Source organism: Heterodontus francisci, unplaced genomic scaffold (assembly GCF_036365525.1).
Source record: "Heterodontus francisci isolate sHetFra1 unplaced genomic scaffold, sHetFra1.hap1 HAP1_SCAFFOLD_43, whole genome shotgun sequence".
NCBI classification, from domain to species: domain Eukaryota; kingdom Metazoa; phylum Chordata; class Chondrichthyes; order Heterodontiformes; family Heterodontidae; genus Heterodontus; species Heterodontus francisci.
This window is the reverse complement of record NW_027141852.1, coordinates 5224921-5249274: the sequence shown is the minus strand read 5'-3', so window position 1 is coordinate 5249274 and position 24354 is coordinate 5224921. Positions and strand designations below refer to the sequence as shown.

The 24354-nt window shown below is 44.3% G+C and overlaps 1 non-coding gene across 1 annotated transcript; it reads right to left on the bottom strand.

The window, feature by feature from the left end:
- Positions 1-5409: 5409 nt before the first annotated feature.
- trnan-guu (transfer RNA asparagine (anticodon GUU)) lies at positions 5410-5491 on the bottom strand. Its single transcript has one exon. It is a non-coding gene; the product is annotated as a tRNA-Asn (tRNA).
- Positions 5492-24354: the final 18863 nt, after the last annotated feature.

The window sequence follows — 24354 nt, the reverse complement described above, 5'->3', positions numbered from 1 at the left end:
TTCCTTTTTCACCTTTACCAACTTTTAAAGTCCTTTTTTTTATCTTCGAGCCACATGCAAACACACACACACCGGATAGCTAAAAAATAAAAGGGATTTTTTAAAAATTCAGCACTCTGTTACAGACAAAAACAACCTCTTGGGCTGTTTATTTGCTCATTTTTGAAGAAATCATCAGATGAGATATGTTGCTCCAAAACTGGAATACAGTCTAACTTCCGAGTATACGTAGACAGTTCACTAGGGTATTTTAGAACAGTTCTTTTCAGAAGGCATTGAGAATTAATTTTAGCAGGCCTTCTTCAAAGACATGCGACAAGATGAATTAACTCAGTGGACTTCTCAGGGTCTTTTAAAGATCTTCTGGAAAACAAACTGGGTTGTGGTCTTCTCTCCTTCCTTGACGATTCTTCAGGTTAACTTTATCAGCTGCTCACTCCAGCAGGTAAAACACACTTACTGCTACAACCAAAGGTTGTGAGTTTTCTGCCGTCTTAGGTTTGCGCTGCTGCTGCCAAGCTTGTCCAATCAAGGGGCATGACTGACTTCTCTGTCCACATTTCTCCCTGTTACCAGGGCGCTCTGTTCTATACTTAACTTGAATCATGTGACAACAAGTAAACATAGTTGCCAAATTGGTTCTTTTGGTGTCCTCTTGAAAAAGAACTGGTCCTACACTTATTCAGTTTGATTATGACTTCTTCAAAAAATATTTTAACAAAAGAAACAGAATCCCTTCCATAACATCATGTACTTTCCCTGAGCTACAGGTTATTGCAAGTCTCTCTGGCAGTGTTTATTTTAGGTGATTTTGTACTCAGGTTCTTTTGGAATCCATGTGTTTGCAGATCTTTGTGAGTGAGAGATGTGGTAATATGTTTAAAAGATTTCCCTGTAAATTATTCATATCTCCATCTTTCCCCGAACTTTGTACAAACACATTAATATGGGAATCACACACATCAGGCCGTCAAACCTGTCCGCTGAACATTGAAAGGTGACAGTGTTTATTGTGACGGGGTTCCATTTATGAGGACACATCTTGATGATTCACACATGTAAAAATTTGTATATTATGTTCATGACATAATAACATAAATAAACATTTCCTTGCACTTGCCATGCTTGTTGAACATTTTCTCTGCTGATGCCCCCTGAATATATTAGAGAACATGGTGACGAGGTTGAGATAAAAGTCTGTAAATATAGGCAGCAAACAGCAGCAGGGACTGCAGTGAACAAGATTTACGTGACATATTTGTGCTTATATTGGTGGGTGAAATAAGATACTAAACACACAATATCCTACATTTGAGCTCGCTTATAAGATTGCTCTGTCTATGGAGATAGCATCAAAGAATGCTCAGGAATGTTGTCCTATGCCAGTGATCGGAACACACCTCAGGGGAACTTAAAAAAAAATGGTAAAATGGGCTTTCACATAACAGATGAAATTTTACACAGAGAAGTGTGAAGTGATACAATTTGGAAGGAAGAATGCCATATAAATGAAAGGTTACAATTCTAAACTGGGTGCAGGAGCAGAGAGACAATGTACACCAATGTTAGAAGGATTGAAAAGGTTGCTTAGAGCAAACAGGACACTTGGCTTTATTAATAGAGGCATAGAGTAAAAACATATAAATTATGCTAAACCTTTATAAAATACTGGGAATGAATGGCCTCTTCCTGTACCTCCACAGAAAGCTTCCATTCCAGGTTTACAAACACTCGTCAGGATCACTCTCCACAGATCCTGCCACTCCAGGCTCGGACACCCACTTCAGGATCACTCTCCACAGATCCCGCCACTCAAGGCTCGGACACCCACTTCAGGATCACTCTCCACAGATCCCGCCACTCCAGGCTCGGACACCCACTTCAGGATCACTCTCCACAGATCCTGCCATTCCAGGTTCGGACACCCACTTCAGGATCACTCTCCAAAGATCCCAGCACTACGGGCTTGGAGACCCTCTTCAGAGATCCTAAATCTCCAGACATGGATATCCTTTGAGGACCACTCTCCACAGATTCTGCCCTCCAGGCTCACACACCCTCTTCAGAATCACTCTCCATACATCCCGCCGCTCCACGCACGGATATCTCCCTCAGGATCAGATCAAAGAATGTTGCTTGTCACTTATCAGCTCAAGCCTGAATGTTGTTCAGGTCTTGCTGCTTGCAGGCACAGACTGCTTCAGTATCTGAGGAGTTGTGAATCATCAGCGAACATTCCCACTTCTCACTTATGTTGAAGAGAAAGCCATCAATGAAACAGCTGAGGATGTTTGGGCCTAGGACACTGCCCTGAGAAACTAGGTATCCAGTCATGAATGGTGGTCGACAATTAAATAACGAACCAGATGAGGAGGCTCCAAAAACATCCCTATCCTCAATGTTGGTGGAGCCGAGCACGTCAGTGCAAAAGATAAAGCTGAAGCATTTGAAACCGTCTTCAGTCAGAAATTGCTCAGTGGATGATTCAACTTGGCCTCTTGAGTTCCCCAGCATCACAGCTTCCAGTTTTCAGCCAATTTGCTTCACTCCACATAATGGCAAGAAACAGCTGCAGGCACTCGATACAGCAAAGACTATGGGCCCGAACATCATTCCGGCTCTAGTACTGAAGACTTGTGCTCCAGAACTCGCTGCGCCCTCAGCCAAGCTGTTCCAGTAGAGCGACAACACAGGCATCTACTTGCTGCCCCATCAGTCTGCTATCAATCATCAGCAAAGCGATGGAAGATTTCACCAACAGTGCTATCAAGCACCAGACACTTAGCAATAATCTGATCATCGATGCTCAATTTAGGTTCTGCCAGGGTCTCTCAGCTCCAGGAAATAATTTGGCAGATTGAGGAGAATGTGGGAAAATGTGAGGTTATCCACTTTGGTAGGAAGAATAGAAAAGGAAAATATTATTTAAATTGTGAGAGATTACAGAATGCTGCGGTGCAGAAGGATCTGGGTGTCCTCGTGCATGAATCACAAAAAGTTACCATGCAGGTACAGCAAATAATTAGGAAGGCAAATGGAATGTTACCCTTTATTGCAAGGGGGATGGAGTATAAAAGTAGAGAAGTCTTGCTACAAATGTACATGGTGCTGGTGAAACCACACCTCGAGTACTGTGTACAGTTTTGGTCTCCTTATTTAAGGAGGGATATACTTGCATTGGAGGCAGTTGAGAGAAGGTTCATTGGATTGATTCCTGTGATGAAGGTGTTGTCTTATGAGGAAAGTTGAGCAGATTGGACCGATACTCATTGGAGTTGAGAAAAATGAAAGGTGAACGTATTGAGACATATAAGATTCTGAGGGGGCTTGACAGGGTAGATGCTGAGAGGATGTTTCCTCTCGTGGTGGAATCTAGAACGAGGGGACATAGTTTCAGATTTAGGGGTTTTTCATTTAAGAAGGAATTTCTTCTCTCAGAGGGTCATTAATCTTTGGAATTCTTTACCGCAGAGAGCAGTCATTGAATGTCTTCAAGATTTTTATCTACAAGAGAGCCAAGGGTTATGTGGGCAGGCAAGAAAGTGGGGTTGATGTCATGATCAGGTCAGCCATGATCCTATTGAATGGCGGAGCAAGCTCGAGGGGCCAAATGGCCTACTCCTGCTACTAGTTCTTCTGATCTTATGTTCGTATGATCTCATTGCAGCTTGGTCCAAAAAGAGACGTAAGAGTGGAATTCCACAGGAGAGGTGAGTGTGATTGCCCTTGAGTGAGTGTGGCATCAAGGATCCCCAGCAAAATTGAAGTCAATGGGAATCAGGGGGAAAACTCTCCACTTGTTGAAGTCATACCTCGCACAAAGCAAGATGTTGTGGTTAGTGGAGGCCAATCATCTCAGCCCAGGACATTGCCTCAGGAGTTTCTCAGGGTAGTGTCCGAGACACAAACATCCCAGCTGTTTCATTGACGACTTTCTCTTCAACATAAGTCAGAAGTGGGAATGTTAGATGATGATTCACAACTCTTCAGTCTGTGCCTGCAAGCAGCAAGACCTGAACAACATTCAGGCTTGAGCTGAAAAGTGACAAGCAACCTTCTGGCCACTCAAGTGCCAAGCAGTGAACATCTCCAATGAGAGAGAAAAAAAATCTACCTTTTGATATTCAGAAGCATTATCATCGTTAAATCCCCCACCATCAACATCTTGACCAGAAACGGAACTAGACCAGTCACATCTATGCTGTGGCTATAAGCGCAGGTCAGAGATTACGAATTCTGCAGCAAGTATCTCACCTCCTGACACCACAAATCCTGTCCACCATCTACAAGGCACAAGTCAGGAGTGTGATGGAATACATCCCACTCAACAACACTCAAGAAGCTCAACACCATCCAGGACAAAGCAGCGCACTTGATCGGCACCTAACCCACCACCTTAAACATTCAATCCCCCCACAACCAGTAAACAGTGGCTGCAGTGTGTACCATTTCCATATGCAAAGCAGCAACTCGCCAAATATCCTTCAACAGCACCTTCCAAACTCGTGACCACTACCACCTCGAAGGACCAGGGCAGCAGATGCATGGGAACTCACTACCTGCAGGTTCCCCTCCAAGACACTCACCATCCTGACTTGGAACGATATCGCCATTTCTTCACTGTTGTTGGGTCACAATCCTGGAACTCCCTCCCCAATAGCACTGTGGGTGTTCCTGCACCATATGGACTGCATCAGTTCAAGAAGGCAGCTCTCCACCACCTTCTCAACGGCAATAGGAATGGGTAATAAATGCTAGCCTTATCAGCGATACTCACACCCAAGAATGAATAAAAACCAAATCACTCTCCACAGATTCCCCCACAATCTGGGCTTGGACATTTACTTCAGGAGCACAGAGCTTTATATCACTGCAACATGAGTTCCAATCTTCGTATTCTGTTCACTTTTCACATTATTTTCTACCAGTCCACTAGCTTTTATTAATTCAGTATTCGGGTCTCTGCTCCTCCGCCGTTTCTAACATCTCACCTCTTACAAAAAACACTCTGATCTATCGTAGGTAGTAGATGACCCCTCATTTCAAACTCCATCTGCCAAAGCATCGCTCACTCACTTAATCTATCAGGAAGATTTGAAAATAAATTTCTTGCCAAAGGATAATTTTCTGCATCTGCTCCCTCGCCATTTGCTTTTCCCATTTGTCTTTCACTTGGTGCAAATCAAGAGAAAGTAAAGATGGAAGGAAGGAGCGGAGGAAAAATCCTGCTCTGTTTCGTGATCCCTATTTGATCTTCATTCCAGTGCAGTTTGGGTGAAGAATTCCAATTGTCTGTCTCAATTTTAATAAAGTATAACCAATTCTGGAATCACTGTCTGGACATTGACAAGAACAGGTTTCGAGGCTGACTTTAAACATCAACAATGCACTAAACAGTTCATAAACTAGCGACAAGGATGAGATTCGAACCCACGTGTGCAGAGCACAATGGATTAACAGTCCATCGCCTTAACCTCTCGGCCACTTTGTCAGTTGCAGGAGCACAGCTGTCACATTCAGCACAGTTTCTGGCTGTGCAGCCAGCTGTGCAATGATGGAAATATATCTTCTGCAAGGAAATGAAGTTGGGAATGGAGCGGTGTGAAACATTTCCAGACCATGTCCAACACGTTTCTACTCGGTGTGAAAACCCACCACGGAAAGACTGGAACATACAATCATTTCAACACATCATGATTAACATCACTCAGACACCTGAACCATTAGGTCACTGACGAAGTCATGATGACCGAATTACTCATGAAATGACAACTGAACCAACTGACTGGAAGAATTGCTTAAACTCCACATGATCAGCGAGGCACAGCCTCAGGCCGACTTGTCGGGTGGTGTAAACAGATATCACTGCTTCTGATCTTCACCAGAACAGAGAGTGAGATGTAACATTGATCATCAAACAGACTGTGAAAGCAGACAACAGAATAAAACACATGGAGAGACACTGTGGAATAACAAATAGATTTGTTTGGAATGTTGAAGTTTTGATTGGAATGGATAAAACACCAGAAACAGCAGATTAAAGTGGGATTCTCATCATTATATTGATCTGGGACAGATGGAAAGAAGAGAAGAAGGAAGAAAAGAAAGGATGGAACTGTTCAATTTTTTCAGTTTTTTCACTCGCCCATTAAAGCTAATACAAAAAGTTGCAAATAACAGAGAATTTCACCGAAAAGGGAGATTAAATGTTGCTGAAACCTTGGATCGAAGGATGCTCCAACAGATCACCTGTTTAACTGTCTCCTCACTAGGGGATTTCAATCAGTCAGCAATATTATTCTCTACTTTTTTTGTTAATTGTTCCCAGAACTGTCACTTGGAATTAATATCTGTGTTCCGACTCCTGAATAATAAAATTGTGAGTTTCTCGATATTTTCTGGACACAGTTCCTGCTGAAAGAACTAAGAACTCTTTTCTAATTTGCACAATACTCGATGCACACTCATCAAGCCTGCTAAGCTAGCATCCTTGGTGCTGCTCTCTCTTCTCCCAAACTTCATCTCATGTGACTGTTACATCATCACTCTGACACTGGGAGGGGTTGATCCCACTATCTTCAGCATTAACCCTTTACATCCTTGTACCACACTGTCTGTCCAAAGAAAATGGGTGGAGGGAACTTCCTTCATTTATCAAAACACCAACAGCAGCACAGTGGCACAATGGTTAGCACCGCAGCCTCACAGCTCCAGCGACCAGGATTCAGTTTTGGGTACTGCCTGTGTGGAGTTTGCAAGTTCTCCCTGTGTCTCTGTGGGTTTCCACCGGGTGCTCTGGTTTCCTCCCACCTCCAAAAGACTTGCAGGTTGGTAGGTAAATTGTAAATTGTCCGTAGTGTAGGTACATGGTTTGACAATGGTGGGATGTGGTAGAGAATATGGGATTAATGTAGGATTAGTATAAATGGGTGGTTGCTGGTTGGCACAGACTCGGTGGGCCGAAGGGCCTGTTTCAGTGCTGTATCTCTAAATAAGAAAAGTAAAATAAAAGCTACCAGTCGTAAATCAACTCAAACCCATCAGAAAGATAGAGGGAGACTGTCAGAGAACTTCCTGCATCCAGTCCTGACCCTGTCACACTCAGCAGCTTCTCACCCAGACCCCACTCTCATCAACACTGAACATTGTTACCAAGACCCTTCAAATGCTGTTTATAAAAGGTAGAAAAATTCAAACTTCATCACAGCTCGATTGAATAGAACAAAGTTTAATATCTTCTCGTCATCACTCGGTAACCACATGAGACAGTCCTTAAATCAGTAGCATAAATTATCAGCTGTAAGAATGTTTGTCATTGGGTTGAATCATTTCTGTGTGAGGAATGTTCCAGCATCATAAACCAGGGGAACGTGTTGACTGAGCTGTGTCTTCATCTCTTCTGGACAGTTCACCCTTCATTCTGCTCTGATTCACTTTCCCAAAGCGAATCTACAGATTCTCAAATCCAGAGACTGGGTTTTCTTATTTTGTTCCTTTTGATTTTTCTTGCTCCTGAATGATAACATATTCCAACCTCGGATCAACCTTGCCCTGTGTCCCAGTCTCGGTTAAAAGCGACAAATAACGGCACCAACATTCTGAAACATACAACACGGTCACATTCTGCTTCAGTGAGATTAATGCTGAGGCAGTTTCCGTGTCGAATGCGATTGTGAACAAATTTCTCTCAAGGAAATTGTGAGTGATCGAGTATTTGCACTGAATTTCTGTGCAAGAAGGGACAGTTTCAAACAGCCATTCCCAAATCACTTCCTTCACAAAGACAAAGACTGTGCTGTCTTAACGTGTGAATCAACTTCACAAACAAATTTGAACTCGAAGTTCAGGAGAAGACAGAGATGTGAATGATTGACAGTGTAATCTTTAAATTATAATTTTCCGTTTCTTCGTTGAAGTGAGGCTCAACCCTAAGCCACTGGAGATCGCGGAAAGCTACAAACTTGGATCTAGAAATCAGAAAAGTAGTGAAACAGTTGGTGAGTACATTGTGACACTGAAGAATTTATCACCACATTGCAACATTGGCACATTCTTAGACCGTACATTATGAGACAGATTTGTGCTTATATTGGTGGATGAGGAAAGATACTAAACAAACAAAATCCCAATTTGAGCTAGTGTGTAAGATTGCTCTTTCCACAGAGATAGCATCAAAGAATGCTCGTGAATTGCGTCCTATGCCAGTGACAGTAACACACTTCAGAGGAACTTAATCACACTGGTAAAATGGGCTTTCACACAACAGATAAAATTTTACACAGAAAATTGTGAAGTGATACAGTTTGGGAGGAAGAATGAGACAATGTACACCAATCTTTTTTGAATCAAGGTTTGAAAAGGTTGCTAAGAGCAAACAGGACACTTGGCTTTATGAATAGAGGCATAGAGTAAAAGCAAATAAGTTATGCTAAACCTTTATAAAACACTGGGGCTGAATGACCTACTTCTGCACCTCCACGGAAAGCTTCCACTCCAGGCTCAGACACCCTCTTCAGGATCACTCTCCATACATCCTGCCATTCCACGCATGGATATCTCCCTCAGGATCAGATCACAGCTCCACAGTCCTGCCACATCCAGTCGTGAATGGTGGTGGATAATTAAATAACTAACAAGACGAGGAGGCTCCAAATACAATCACATCCTCACTGATGGTGGTGCTGAGCACGTCAGTGCAAAAGATGAAGCTGAAGCATTTGCAACCATCTTCAGTCAGAAATATTAAGTGGATTTGATCTGTGCTAATTTCAGCTCCTCATGCTCGCTGGTGCCTTGGTTCTCTGGTGCTAATTTCAGAGTAAATCATGCAGCTTGACAATTGGAGCCAAAGAAAAAGACACAGGAGAGGTTGAAAGTGCCAAAACCTGGGATTGAACCAAGAACTGTTTAACTGTTAGTACAGCACGAACTCAACAAAGCTATCTCAACAACACACTAAAGCTACCATTCTGTCACTGCTTTGGAAGACAATATATACATTAAAGTGTTTGTAAAAAGTTACAGAACACAACATGTGAGTAATATTCCCCATTGTTTTCTCAGTACTGATGGATTGTGAAGTGGGACACAGCCAGAAGTCCCACTGTGCCACACTGACCCTGAGCTGTGAGTGAAATGAGATAAAGTTCAATCTTTAGCAGAGAGATTCTGGAGAGAGGTAAGAGTCCTGAATGAAGGAAAGACTTTCTGACACAATAAAAGCAAAATACTGCAGATGCTGGAAATCTGAAATAAAAACATAAAGTGCTGGAAATACTCAATAGCTCTGGCAGCACCTGTGGAGAGAGAAACAAAGTTAACGTTTCTGGTCTGTGACCTTTCATCAGAACTGACACAGGATAGAAAAGAATTAGGTTTTAAACAAGTGAAGGGGAGGGGCATGTGGGAGAGAACAAAAGGGAAGGTGTTTGATAGAGCAGAGGGCAGGAGAGATTAAATAACAAAGCTGTCCTGGGATAAAGGTAAAGAGTGTGTTAATGCTTGTGGTTGCCTGACACCAGTCATGCTCTGATGTTATTGAACACAATGTTCAATCCACAAGGCTGTAGAGTGCCGAATCAAAAGGTCGGGTGCTGCTCCTCGAGCTTGGGTTGATTTTCACTGGAACACTGAAGCAGGCCAAAGACAGAAATGTTGACATGAGAGCAGTGGGGAGTGTTGAAATGGCAATCAACCAGAAGCTCAGGGTCATGATTTCGGCCTGAGCAGAGGTGTTCCACCTAATCTGCATTTGGTCTCCCCAGTTTAGAGGAGACCACATTGTGAGCAGTGAATCCAGTATACATAATTGAAAGAAGTACAAGTAAATCGCTGCTTCACCTAAAAGGAGTGTTTGGGGCTTTGGATAATGAGCAGAGAGGAGGGAAAAGGGCAGGTATTATATCTCCTGCGATAGCATGGGAAGGTGCCTTGGAAAGGGGATGAGGTATCGGGGGTAATGGAGGAGTGGACCAGGGTGTCGCGGAGGGAACAATCCCTTCAGAATGTTGACAGGGGAGGGGAGGATGCGTTTGGTGGTGGCATCACGCTGGCGGTGGTGGAAATGGTGGAGGATGATCCTTTGGATGTGGAGGCAGGTGGGGTGGTAAGTGAGGACTAGGGGAACCCTGTCGCAGTTCTGGGAGGGAGGGGAAGGGGGAAGGGGGAAGGCAGAGGTTGAGAGTCCTGTCAACCACACTGGGAGGGGGTGGGGGCGGAGTAGTCAATTATATCTGAGGGAAGAAATGAACAGAACTGGCAGCTCAAAACTGGACATCCATGAGGCACTGTGGGCCATCAGCCGCAGCAGAATTGTATTTAAACACAATATGTTACCTCATGGCCTGACATATCCCTGACTCTGCCATTACCATCAAGCCAAGGGAGCAATGGTGCTTCAATGAAGTGTGCAGGAGGGCATGTCAGGAGCAGCACCAAGCAGACCTAAAAATGAGTGAAGCTACAACACAGGATTACTTGCATGTCATATAGCGGAAGCAGCATGCAATAGACAGAGCTGAGTGATCTCACAACCAACAGATCAGATCAAAGCTCTGCAGTCCTGCCACATCCAGTCCTGAATGGTGATGGATAATTAAACAATTAACAGGAGGACGAGGCTCCACAAATATCCCCATCCTTAATGACAGGGGAGACCAGTATATCAGTGCAAAATACAAGGTTGAATCATTTGCAAACATCTTCAGCCAGAAGTGCCAAGTAGATGATCCATCTCGGCCTCCTCCTGAGATCCCCAGCATCACAGGTGCCAACCTTCAGCTAAATCCACTTCACTCCACATGATATCAAGAAATGGCTGAAGGCTCTGGATACTGAAAACATCCTGGCTGCAGTGCTGAAGACTTGTGCTCCAGAACTAGCCATGCCGCCTGCCAAGCTACACCACTGGCATCTACCCGGCAATGTGGAAAATTGCCCAGGTATGTCCTGTACACAAAAAGCAGGACAAATCCAACCCGGTCAATTACTGCCCCGTCAGCCTCCTCTTGATCATCAGTAAAGTGATGGAAGGTGTCGTTGACAGTGCTATCAAGCAGCACTTACACAGCAATAACCTGCTCACCGATGCTCATTTTGGTTTCCGCCAAGGCCACTCGGTTCCTGACCTCATTATGGCCTTGGTTCAAATATGGACAGAAGAGCTGAATTCAGGAGGTGAGGTGAGGTGACAGTGACTGCTCTTGCCAAGGGCATCAAGGAGCCCTTTCAAAATTGAAGTAAATGGCAATCAAGGAGAAAAACCTCCACTGGTTGGAGGCATACCTCTCGCAAAGGAATATGGTGCTGGTTGTTGGTGGCCAATCATCTCAGTACCAGACATCGCTCAGGAGTTCCTCAGGGTAGTGTCCTCGGCCCCAACCGTCTTCAGTTGCTTCATCAATAAACTTCCTTCCATCATAAGGTCAGAAGTGGAAATGTTCACTGATGATTGCAAAATGTTCAGTTGCATTAGTAACTCCTCAGATACTGAAGCAGTCCGTGTCCAAATGTAGAGAGACCTGGGCAAGATTGGGCTTGGACTGATAAGTGGCAAGTAACATGCACGCCACAAAAATGCCAGGCAATGACCATTTCCAACAAGAGTGAATCTAACCATCTCCCCTTGACAGTCAATGACATTACCATTGCTGAATCCTTCACAATCAACATCCGGGGGGTTACCAATGAGCAGAAACTGAATTGGATCAGTCATATAAATACCGTAGCTACAAGAGCAGGTCAGAGGCTGGGAATTCTGCTGCAAGGAACTCACCTCCTGTCCACCATCTACAAGGCACAAGTCAGGAGTGTGATGTAATACTCCCCACTTGCCTGGATGAGTGGAGCTCCAACAACACCAAAGAAACTCAACACCATCCAGGACAAAGCAGATCACTTGATCAGCACTCCATCCACTACTTTAAATATTCACTTCCTGCACCACCAGTGAACAGTGGCGGCAGTGTGTACCATCTACAAGATGCACTGCAGCAACTCACCAAGCCTCCTTCGACAGCACCTTCCAAACACCCAACCTCGACCACCTAGAAGGATATTGGATGAATGGGAACACCACCATCTGCAAGCTCCCCTCCAAGTTACACACTGTCCTGACTGGGAACTATATCACCATTCCTTCACTGTCACTGGATCAAAATCTTGGAACTCCCTTCCTAACAGCACTGTGGGTTTACATACAACACATGGACTGCAGCAGCTCCAAAAAGGCAGCTCACCACCACCTTCTCAAGGGCAATTAAGGATGGACAATAAAGGCTGCGTTTGCTGACAACGCAACCACTAGGTGGCACAACTCGCTTTCTCCCCCTGCTTTGCACCGGCCGCTTCCACCCTCCACTGTCGCTCGCTCCAGACCTCACTGCTCACCCCCCCGCTACTTCCCTGGCCGATTGTCTCCCGATCATGTCACCCCATTCTCCAGTCGTTCGCTCACTCCCCACCCCCCTCCCCTCCAGCCGCTAGCTCTAGGCTGCGCTGCTTCCATTCTCTCGGCCACTTGCTCCCACGTTTGTCCAGTCTCCACGCGCCGCCCGAAGAAGCAAGGTGGGCTGCAAAGTGTGACGTAGGAGTGAGTAGTGAGTGGCCTAGAGGAGGGAGGTGGCACGGCCTAGAGCTAGCGGCTGGAGCGGGGGTTGGGGGGCAGAGAGCAAGTGGCCAGAGAGCTGGATGACGCGAGTGGGGAACAATTGTCAAGGGGAGCATCGAGGTGTCGAGCGAGTAGCTGAGGGGAGGAAGCGTCGAGGCCTGGAGCGAGTTGCCGAGGGGGGAGAGCTCCAGCCTCAAAGTCTCCTATTCAGCCGCTTCCTCCAGCTGAGTGAGGGGCTGGATACACGATGATGCTTTCGCGCCCGTGTGTGAAGATGGACCAGGCGCGGATATGCGATGATGTTGGCGCTGCGCAATGACATCATCCTACGCATGTGCCACTTAATCCTGGCAAGATGTAGCTGTGCCGATGCACAGCTTGGCACAGTCCGATGATGTCAGCGGGCCGCTGCGTTGACAGGAATCACATTGTATCAGCAGTGCCCACATCCCATGAAAGAATAAAAAAGAGATTTGCCACAATGGTAGCAGGGTGAGGGATTTCAGTGAGAGATTGGAGAAGCTGGGGTTGTTCTCCTTGCAGCAGAGAAAATTCAGAAGAGATTTGACACATTTGTTCAAAATCATGAAGTTCTTCAATAGTTTAAATAAGGAGAAACTGTTTCCAGTGGCAAAAGGGTCAGTATGCAGAGGACACGGATATCAGGTGATTGGCAGAAGAACCATTTTTTACACAGCAATGTGTTGTGATAAAGAAAGAAAAGACTTGCATTTATATAGCACCTTTCAAGACCACTGGACATATCAAAGCACTTTGTAGACAATGAAATACTTTTGAAGTGTAATCACTGTTGTAATGTCAGAAATGCAGCAGCTAATACCCACAAACAGCAATGTGATAATGACCAACTGATCTGAATGAGAGGCAAATATTGATCACAACACCAGGGAGAATTGCTCTTCACTTGTTTGAAATTGCAGCATGGGATCTTTTACATTCACCCAAACATGCAGACCAGGTCTTGGTTTAACATCACACCTGAAAGGCAGCACCTTCAACACCCTCAGTGCTGTACTGGAGTGTCAGCTGTGAAATCTGAACCCAGAAGCTTGTGATTTCGAGGTGAGTGTGACCAACTGAGCCACAGATTTTACCTGAGTCTCAATCCTTCTACCAACAGTTTCTATCGGGTCTGTCACGACCCCTCATGATTGTGAACACCTCTATCAAATCTCCTCTCCAAGGAGAACAACCCCAGCTTCTCCAATCTATCCACATAACTGAAATGCTAACCACACGTTGCAGAAAGGAATTTTTCCTCAAGTTCCTTCTGGTTTTGTGAGTCACCTTAAATCTATAACCTTCGGTTATTGACCCTTCAGCAGTTAGAAACAGTTCCTCAGTATTTACTCTACCTCAAACCTTCAAGGAAGCTCTGCAAAGTAACTGAAAATCAAGTTGTCAGAAGTGGGATTTTAGCACATGCCTCCAGTGAAAGCTGCAACCTGAACAGAGAAGCTGAAACCGCTCAGTCACCTTAACTGTTCAGACCTTTTTGACCTCGTCATCACTTATGTACTTTGAAAGGTTCACTCAGTTCAGGAACTTGTTCAATGTGACTGGAATGCTCAGTGACTGGGATATTAACTCCCCCGGGTTTTCCTGAGCTTGTTCTAGGTGTATGGGGATGTTTGATGTTTGTCCTGGGCTGTGGAATCTTGCATCACTGTAATGGACATTAACCCACTGATTGAATCTGTGTTCACTGCTTTCCACTGGTGCTGGGTAATTGCAGAGTGTGGGGCCGGAATGTTGCTGCTTGTCCCGGCCTCACTCACTCTGGGAAAGAGTGAATAATTGATGCGTCTGTTTCTGTATCTGAAATGTGACTTCGATCTGCTGTTATTAACCGAGGCAGCGCTGCAGAAGGATACGTTAATAATCTCTCACTAATCAACTGCAAACAGTCAGAATGTGTAACTTTGAGCAGCGCTTTCTGCACCGTCAGGGCTGTAAAGTTGAGGGAGGGAGAGACAGTGTCAGTATCTGAGTGTGTACAGCACTGTACAGAGAAAGAGCCAATATACCGGGGCTGAGAAACAGTGCATCTTTTCACATTTAATCACAAAAATATCCACAGTCAGGAGCTGAAAATGATGAAAAACCAAATAGCAAGAGCAAAAATAAGAAAAGTAAGTAATTATAAATTAGCTGATCAGCTTTCACTGTGTTACCTGGTAGTCTACAGTTTTATATTCAATGCTCTCTCCACTGTGGCCAGGGAATGATTTCTTCTCAAAGGCTGAATATTAACAAAACTGCTTGTAATTTAAAATCTTTTAAAAGTAATTCCATGGAGCGAATGGGGCAAAGTCAAATAACTGCACCAATTATAGGAGAGCTGGTTGGTGATGACGTGGATGTGTGTGCAGTGTGCAGGACCAGACTGTTTCTGTAGATTCACAATGAATCTTCCACCCTTTATTTATGACAGTAAAACTGATCGTGGACAATGGCTATTCTGGTTGCAGCAACCTGAAGCTTTAACTCATTAACACTCTCCTTTAGGGTAATTTAGAAAGCACAACATGCAGCTCTGTCAGTTAGTGTGTTTGTTTGTTAACCCACAATTTGATGGTTCAAGCACATAAATGGATGAGGCTTTATTAACTAAAACTCTTCTACATCTGCTATATTACTCTTGCTGTTGATTTTTCAATGATAAGGTTAATCAAGTCTTTCTTTGTGAAATCCATGCTGACTGTGTTTTATTATTTTTCATTTCCATCTGTATTTTCTACTTTGGAGGATTACAGGATATTATCATTTTTTTTATTCATTCATGGGAGGTGGGTGTCGCTGGCTCGGCCAGCATTTATTATCCATCCCTAATTGCCTTGAGAAGGTGGTGCTGTGCTGCCTTCTTGAACCACTGCAGTCCATGTGCTGCTGTAATGAAGAGAGTTCCAGGATTTTGACCCAGCAACAGTGAAGGAACGGTGATACAGTTACAATTCAGGATGGTGTGTGGCTTGGAGGGGAACTTGCAGGTTGTGGTGTTCCCATGCATCTGCTGCCCTTGTCCTTCTCGGTGATAAAGGTCGCGGGTTTGGAAGGTGCTGTCTCAGGAGCCTTGGCGCATTGCTGCAGTGCATCTTGTGGATGGTACACACTGCTGCCACTGTGTGCCAGTGATGGAGGGCATGAATGTTGTAAATGGGGTGCCAATCAAGCGGGCTGCTTTGTCCTGTTGAGTTTCTTGAGTATTGTTGGAGCTGCACCCAGCCAGACAAGTGGAGAGTATTCCATCACACTCCTAACTTGTGGACAGGCTTTGGGGAGTCAGGAGGTGAGTTACGTGCCGCAGGATTCCTAGTCTCTGACCTGCTCTTGTCGCCATAATATTTATATGGCTACTGCAGTTCAGTTTCTGCTCAGTGGTAACCCCCAGGTTGTTGAGAGTGGGGGATTCAGCGATGGTAATGCCATTGAATGTCAAAGGGAGATGGTTAGATTCTCTCTTGTTTGGGATGGTCATAATCTGGCAGTTGTGTGGTGAGAATCTTATACATCTTTATTGTAGGGTACTCTATTGTACTGTTGAGTGACTACACTTGAAAAGTCCTTCCTTCATTGGCTGGAAAAGGCTTTGCAATGTCCTGTGGTCGTGAAATGCAAGTCTTGCTTTTTCCATTGCTTGCAGTGTCATTGTGATCAAAAGATAGGATTCATGAGCACAAAGTTTAAATCAATTTTGATTAAAATAATGTCAAAGCATCTATATTTTAGCACTGCACTTAATAATCTCCATCTTCCTATCCTTACCAAGTACAATGTCTTTGACCCTGAAATTGATTCCACAATCGCAGTCCCTCAGACAATTTCAGCTCAGTTCTGATGAAAGGTCACAGATCTGAAACGTTAACTTTGTTTCTCTCTCCACAGATGCTGCCAGACCTGCTGAGTATTTCCAGCATTTTCTGTTTTTATTTCAGATTTCCAGTATCATCATTATTTTGCTTCTGTGTTACTTTGAAAGTTAAAACTGACCCACCTGTCTACAATTCACACTGGGGTCTCCCATGAAATGCTTCTGTATCATGTTGATGTAATGAATACAGACTCCGAGCACAGAGCTTCCTGTGGGGAATTGGGGATATGAAAACCAGCAGACTCTGCAGGAATTTCCACTGGGAGCACAAATTCACAAAATCTACCTTTTATATATCGATTCATTTTGATTGTCCTTCTGGAAAATTATTTTGAAACAATTTAAACATCAACCCACAGCTCCATGACTGGGTCAATTATGAGGTCATCCTCTGACAGGTCATGTGACAGCTGGAGCCACAAGACGTCAGAACCAGATTTGTGACTGGATTAAAACCCGGAATCCTGTCCCAATGGCTTTTCAAATAAAGCTGTTGCTGTTTGAAAACACAGCAGTTAAACTTTCTGCCTGACCATGAGGGGAGCTAGGGAGAAATTTACAAAACTAAATCCTTTTACAAAATAGTTCAAAAACCATTCACTGAGAAATCATGTGAGGACTCATGTGCAGTAGAGAAACAAGCAGAATACAGAAAGTGCAGAGGAGAGCTGAAAAAGGAAAAGAGATCAGCAAGCTGTATGAGAAAAGATTGGCAGGTCACATAACTGGGAACACTGAAGTCTTTTCCCAACATATGGACAGTCAATGAAAGGGTGGGTCAATTAGGAGATCCTGTGGAGGCAGAGGGTGTGGCTGAGGCACTAATTAAGTACATTTCATCTGTCACAAAACAAACGGGTGCTGCAAATGTCACAGTAAAGGAGGAGGAAGTGGAGAATTTGGAGGGGATGAAAATAGATAAAGAGGAGACAATTACAAGGTTAGCAATGCTCACAGTAGAAAGGTCACCCGGTCTGGATGGGCTGCATCCTGGGTTGCTGAGGGAAGTCAGGGTGGAAATAGCAGAGACTCGAACCACAATCTTTCAATCCTCCTTGAATATGGGAATGACGCCAGAGGACTGGAGGATGGAGGTAAGCTTGGGTAGTTCGATCTCAGTTTAACTTGACCATTTTTATCATGTATCCATTGTCATAACTAACAACGTTAAGAAAGCCATTTTATAATGAACACATGACCAAAGGAACCATTTTGTGTTCAGTACTAACGTTTATATCCTGTATAATTAATGAGTAGCTACCCATCCTGAAACAGATGATTGTAAAAGTAATGAACCTTGATTGAGTTATAATTAATGAATCAATAAACATTTTAGAGAGAATGGGTTTTCATTTCAAGGTAGTTCAATCTAATTACTGTGAGTTTCTGTGTCTGTGTGGGAAAGGACAGTTTCAGCTAAATGTATTCAAACAATGGATCTTTCTCGGACCCCTGATAAAACCCATGGTATGGTACATCGTGACCTTCAAGAGTCTTGATTTAATGAACAAGAAACTTGTTTCAGATCAGATTGGGAGACAGTGTGAAACCACTCCATTGTACTCATGTCTGAGATTCTGAGGACAGGTGACTGTTAGTGGAAGACATTATTAAGAACTAATTAAATGTACCTAGCAACAGCTAGGACCAATTATTATTTTACATGGTGGTGTGATGGCCATCCAGGGGTTAAAAGTAGGGAGCTTGTAAGGTTTCAGTGTGCAGGAACACTAGAAGATCTCAGGGGTAAAGGCTCAGATCATCAACCAAGTTCTCCACCTGATGAGGGATCTCGACTGGACAAAGAGGACCGTGACACTCTGAGACCAAGCTCGACCAGTCCCCAGAGCTGTAAAGTTATATTCCGCAAGTTTGTTAAGTATAATTTTACTTTCAATTATTAAGTACTATTTTACTCTCAATAAAAGTTCTGGACTTATTAATCAAGTATCCTGTTGCTTTAATTGGTTAAAGTCATTCCCAAAGTGATTGTCTACAATAGACTTTCCAGAATTAAAAGATAAGCCTGCAAGGATTGTGAATATTACAGCCCTGTTTAAAAAGAGAGATAAACCCAGGAACTACAGACCAATTAGTCTAATGTCGGTGGTGGGGAAACTTTTAGAGACAATTATCCAAGAGGAAATTAACTGTCACTTGGTAGAACATGGGCTGATAAATGACAGCCAGTACAGATTGGTTAACAGAAGATTGTGTCTGAAATAATTAATGAATTAATTTCTTTGATGAAGTTTCAGAGAGAGTTGACCAGGGTGGTGAGGTTAATGGTGCGTGTCTGGACATCAAAATTGTGTTTGAAAAGGTACCATAAACTAGACTTGGGGCAGCACAATGGCACAGTGGTTGGCACTGCAACCTCACAGCTCTCGCAACCCAGGTTCTGTTCTGGGTACTGCCTGTGCAGAGTTTGCAAGTTCTCCCTGTGACTGTGTGTGTTTCTGCTGGGTGCTCCGGTTTCCTCCCACAAGCAAAGACTGCAGGTTAATAGGTAAATTGGCTGTTGTAAATTGTCCCTAGTGTAGGTAAGAGAATGGTGGGGATGTGGTAGGGAATATGGGATTATGGTGTAGGATTACTATAAATGGGTGGTGGTTGGTCAGCACAGACTCAGTGGGCCGGATGGCCTGTTTCAGTTTTGCATCTCTCTATGACTTGTTAACAAAATTCAAGCAGATGGGATTAAAGGGGAAGTGGCAGTGTGGATCCAAAATTGGCTGCAGGGTAAAAAGTAGGGTGAATGCTTGTTTTTCAGAATGGATGGAGTTATACAGTAATGTCCTTGTTGTTGCAATATGTTCAATGTCAGACCCCGAGCTGTCCGAGGGATGGGGCAATTTGTGATGTTCCTGTGGTTGCAATATTTGCAGTGTCTGAACTTGATCTGTCACAGGGACGTGGCATTTATGAGGTCCCTGTGGGGTGCTGTTTGTTTGGTGTGTCACACTGACCTGTCCCAGAGAGCGGGAAGGTTGTGATGTCCTTGTGGGTTGCAATCTGTTCAGTGTCTGACTCTGATCTGCACCAGGGATGGGGCAGTGTGTGATATCCTTGTGCATGTCATACAGGCCCACTGGTGTGTGGTTCCATCCTGATGCCAAGAAACAGAGCCCCATCTCTGGGCAAAAAGTCTCACTTCTCGATGGGTGTCTCGAGAAGACACAGTGGCGCAGTGGTTAGCACCGCAGCCTCACACCTCCAGTGATCCGCGTTCGATTCTGGGTACTGCCTGTGCAGAGTTTACAAGTTCTCCCTGTGACCACTTGGGTTTCTGCCGGGTGCTCCGGTTTCCACCCACAGCCAAAGACTTGCAGGTTGATAGGTAAATTGGCCATTGTAAATTGCCCCTAGTGTAGGTAGGTGGTAGGGGAATTGAGGGGATGTGGTAGGAATACGGGATTAATGCAGGATTAGTATAAATGGGTGGTTGATGGTCGGCACAGACTCGGTGGGCTGGAAGGGCCTGTTTCAGTACTGTATCTCGAAATAAATGAATAAGAAGGCTGAGGGAGTAAACCTGGAGAGTAAATCCGGAGTGGAGTCCTGGAGGCAGTTACCTGTTACTTATCAGGCAGTTTTCCAGCAACTCCAACAGCAGAGCTGTTAACAAACAGTACTGGCATTTCCTTTCCTTTGGACAATACTAGCAATGCTGAGAGGGAGTCCTGATTCTCAGGGTCACCATACTATTTGCCCAGGCCTGTGCCCTGGAGAGGACACTCCAGCTTCTTGGTTAAACATTAGCACAACCCGGGAATAAACAGTTACTGATTATAAGCTCTCATTGAATTGGTGCAGAGTATGAGCGCCAGGGGTTACTTCGGACAGTGGGAGAGCTCTTAGTGTCTCATTGGATAGCTACCATTCACTCCAAGCTGGGCAGCCCCCAGTCAGTTAGGTGCTGTCCTGCCACGACCTGCTTGCTTCAATGAGTGCTTGGAGCTTGGAGAGTCATCTCTCAACAGGCGGATCGATAATCTATGCACCAAGAAAAACAAACTCAACAAAGAAGACACCAGTCCTTCGCATCACAAGCTGGAATGTGAGGACCATGTGTCCTGGCCTTACCGACAACCTTCTGCAGGTTGATGACACACACAAGACAGCTGTGATCGACAAGAAACTCACAAGGCTCAATGTGGACATTGCTGAGCTGCAAGAAACTAGACTCGTTCAAAGTGGATCCCTCAAAGAGAAACACTACACCTTCTTCTGGCAGGGGAAAGCCCAAGAGGCAACTCGTGAGCATGGAGTGGGTTTCACAGTAAAAAACACGCTACTTGAGATGAGTGAACCACCCACAGTAGGCTCAGAGAGACTTCTTACTCTTCACTTGTCAACAAGCGTGGGCCCAGTTAATCTCATGTGCATCTATGTCCCGACACTCACCTCCACCCCAGATGTCAAGGATCAATTCTATGTGACACTTGACACTGCCATCAGTAGAATTCCCAGCACTGAGGGACTGTACCTTCTAGGAGACTTCAACACAAGCTTGGATACTGACTACACAGCTTTGCCAATGTGCATAGAGCACCAGGGGATTTGCAAGATGAACGAAAATGTACAGAGGTTGCTGGAGCTATGCTGTCAAGATGGATTCTGTGTGATGAACAGCTACTTCCAGGTCAAGCTGTGCCACAAGGTGTCCTGGAGACATCCGAGATCACGCCACTGGCACCAGCTAGACCTTATCATCACCAGACATACCACCCTCAGCAGTGTCCTCATCACTCACAGCTATCACAGCGCTGACTGTGACACTGACCACTCCCTGGTGTGTAACAAGGTCAGGCTTCAGCCAAGGAAGCTTCATCCATCCATGAAGAAAGGTCGTCCTCTGATCAACACTTGCCGAACCAATGACCCAGGAGTTCCTCAACATCCTCGATCAGGCTCTTTCAGACAACAATGCTCAAGGCCTCAGTGCAGTGTCAAAGTGGAATCATCCGCACGCCACCATCAATAACTCTGCACTCACTGTGTATAGGAAAAGAGATGGGAGGAATGCTGACTGGTTTGAGGCTTATTGGACTGAAATGGAGTCAGTTACTGCAACTAAGAGGAGAGCCCTCATGAACTACAAACAAGTCCCCAGCAAACAACATCGAGATGCTCTCAGAGCTGCCAGAAACAAGTCTCTGCAGACTGCTCAGCACTGCACCAATCAATACTGGTTAAAACTCTGCTGCTGAATCCGGGGATGCTCGAGGGATGTATGAAGGAATTAAGAAAGCAATGGGCCCAGTAGTAACTAAATCAGCACCTTTTGAAGACAAAGACAGGGGTGATCATCACTGAACCTAACAAGCAGATGGAAAGGTGAGTGGAGCATTACCTTGAACTCTACATAACGGAGAACATTGTCATTCAAGTAGCTCTCAGTGCCATTCCAGACTTCCCTGTCATGGAGGAACTGGACAGTGAGCCCACCATAGTCCAGCTCAACAAGGGCTCAAAACATGCGTGATACAAACATTGTCACCTTGTACAAAATTAAGGGGGATCGAAGTGACTGCAGCAATTATCGGAGCCAGCTACTCAGTTCCACTCACCTGCTCGATCCCTTTCCTCCTGCAAGTTCCTTTGCTTCAAGTATCCATCCAATTTCCATTTCAAATCATTGATTGTCTCTACTTCCACCACACTCGTGGGTCAGGTCATTACCACTCATGGCATAAAAAAATTCCACCTCACCCAAGGATGGGAAATATTTATATCTTCTATATTTAGCTTATTCTCTATCTCTACGAGAATAGAATGGCAGTCAACATGAAAGGGAACCCAAAAATCTTTGAGCAGTCTTTAAATAATAAGCAGGTAGTAAGCGGTGAAGTGGGCCCCATTAGGGACAGAGGGTAATATATACTTAGAGCTGCAGGGCAATGTTAATCTAGTTAATGAGTACCTTGTATCAATGATCACTAAGGAAGTGGAATTTCACAAAATATCAGTAGAAGTGGAGAGTGTAGAGGCAATGGAGAGGGTACAAATTGAGAGAGGGAGGTACTGAAAAGGCTGGTTATGCTTCAGGAAGATAAATTACCTGGTCCGTATGGCTTTCATCCCAGATTGCGAAAGGAAATGTAATGCAGATAACAGAAAGGCTTTCTATAATCTTCCAATCTTCCCTGGATACGGGGAAGGTGTCAGAGGATTAAACAGTGGCAAATGTGACACCCTTATTCAAGAAAGGGTGTAATCACAGTCCGGCTAACTACAGGCCAGTTAGATTAACAGCAGTGGTGGGTAAGGTTTTAGAAAGAACAATCAGGGAAAAAATCAACAGTCACTTGGAGAGGTTCGAGTTAATTAAGGAGAGTGAGCATGGATTTATAAATGGGAGTTCATGCTTGACTAATCTAACTGCATTTTTTGATGAACTAACAGAGAAGGTTTATGAAGGGCATGCAGTGGATGTTGTTTATGTGGATTTTAAGAAGCGACACATAAAAGGGTGGTTAACAACATTGAGGTTCATGGAATAGGAGGGTCAGTGTCCAATTGGATAGAAAATTGGCTTAAGGACAGAAAACAGCAAGTCGCAATAAATGGTTCATTCTCAGACTGGAAGGTTGTCGACAGTGCTGTTCCCCAAGGGTCACTGCTGGAACCACTGCTTTTTACTTGCGACAGATAAATGACTTGGATCTTGGAATATAGAGTAGAATCTCAAAATATGCCGATAACACCAAACTTGGAGAAGTGGCAAACAGTGAGGATGAAATGAACCACCTGCAACAAGACAGTGATAGGCTAGCAGAATGGGCAGACAGGTGCAGATGGATTTTAATAGTGACTAGTGTGAGGTGATGCATTTTAGCAGAAGGAATAGGGAGAGGCAATATATACTTAATGGCACAGTTCGAAAGAGTGTGCAGGAATAGAGGGACCTGTTCACTGTCACGTGAACAATTACTTCTTGTGTGCTCTCAGATTTGTAACCTTCACTGTACTGGAGTGAGGTGACATCTACTGGCAGGAAGCAAGAACTGCAATCAAGCAGCAGAAATTCCATCGTCTGTCAGGGTGAAAGAAACATTGCAATGTGAGGAAATAGTGAATGGGTTTGATTGGGTTGATGGAGACATGATTCCACTTGTGGTGGAGTCCAAAGCAAAGGCCAGAAATATAAAATTGTCATTATTAAAAGATATGAGGAATTCATGATAAATGTATTTAGGTAGTGAGTGGGTGGAACCTAGACAGAATAGAAAGTGAGATTGGGTGGACAGAAGCAGTGTGAAAGGATGGCTCAAACAAAAGGTAAACGCCCTGAAAGGTTAACTCTGTTTCTCTCTCCACAGATGCTGCCAGAGTTTCTGAACATTTCCAACACTTTCTGTTTTTATTTCAGAATTTGCAAGATGTTGCTTTGCTCTGAAAAAAAAATGGATGATCGGCTTTGGCTGCCAGTGAAATTCCACAGGAGCTAAAAGGAAGTTCTGATATCAGTGGCATGTTGATTCTTGCTTAGGGTGAGTGATTAATTAATGTGTGAGAGATCCTGGGTTCAAATCCTAGACAAGCCCTTCTTCTTTGGCATTTTTAGTTTAAGGTCATTGATTGGTTTCAGCCTTGCAGAAGGCGGAATTGATTTCCATATGGAGCCTGCTTGAGGACCAGAGAGCTGGAGTCAAAGAGCTTGATTAACTAAATGTACAGATAGCCAAGTGGGAATATAAAGTTGTTGCAGTAATTGTGACCTGACTCCAAAAACAACAGGACTGGGTTCTGGACTGGAATGGAATGGAATTCTTCAGTGTTTCTGTTGTTTGGTTTGCATTGACTCATCGATTTTCTTGTTTTTCACTTTGTCGATGCCTTTGAATAATTG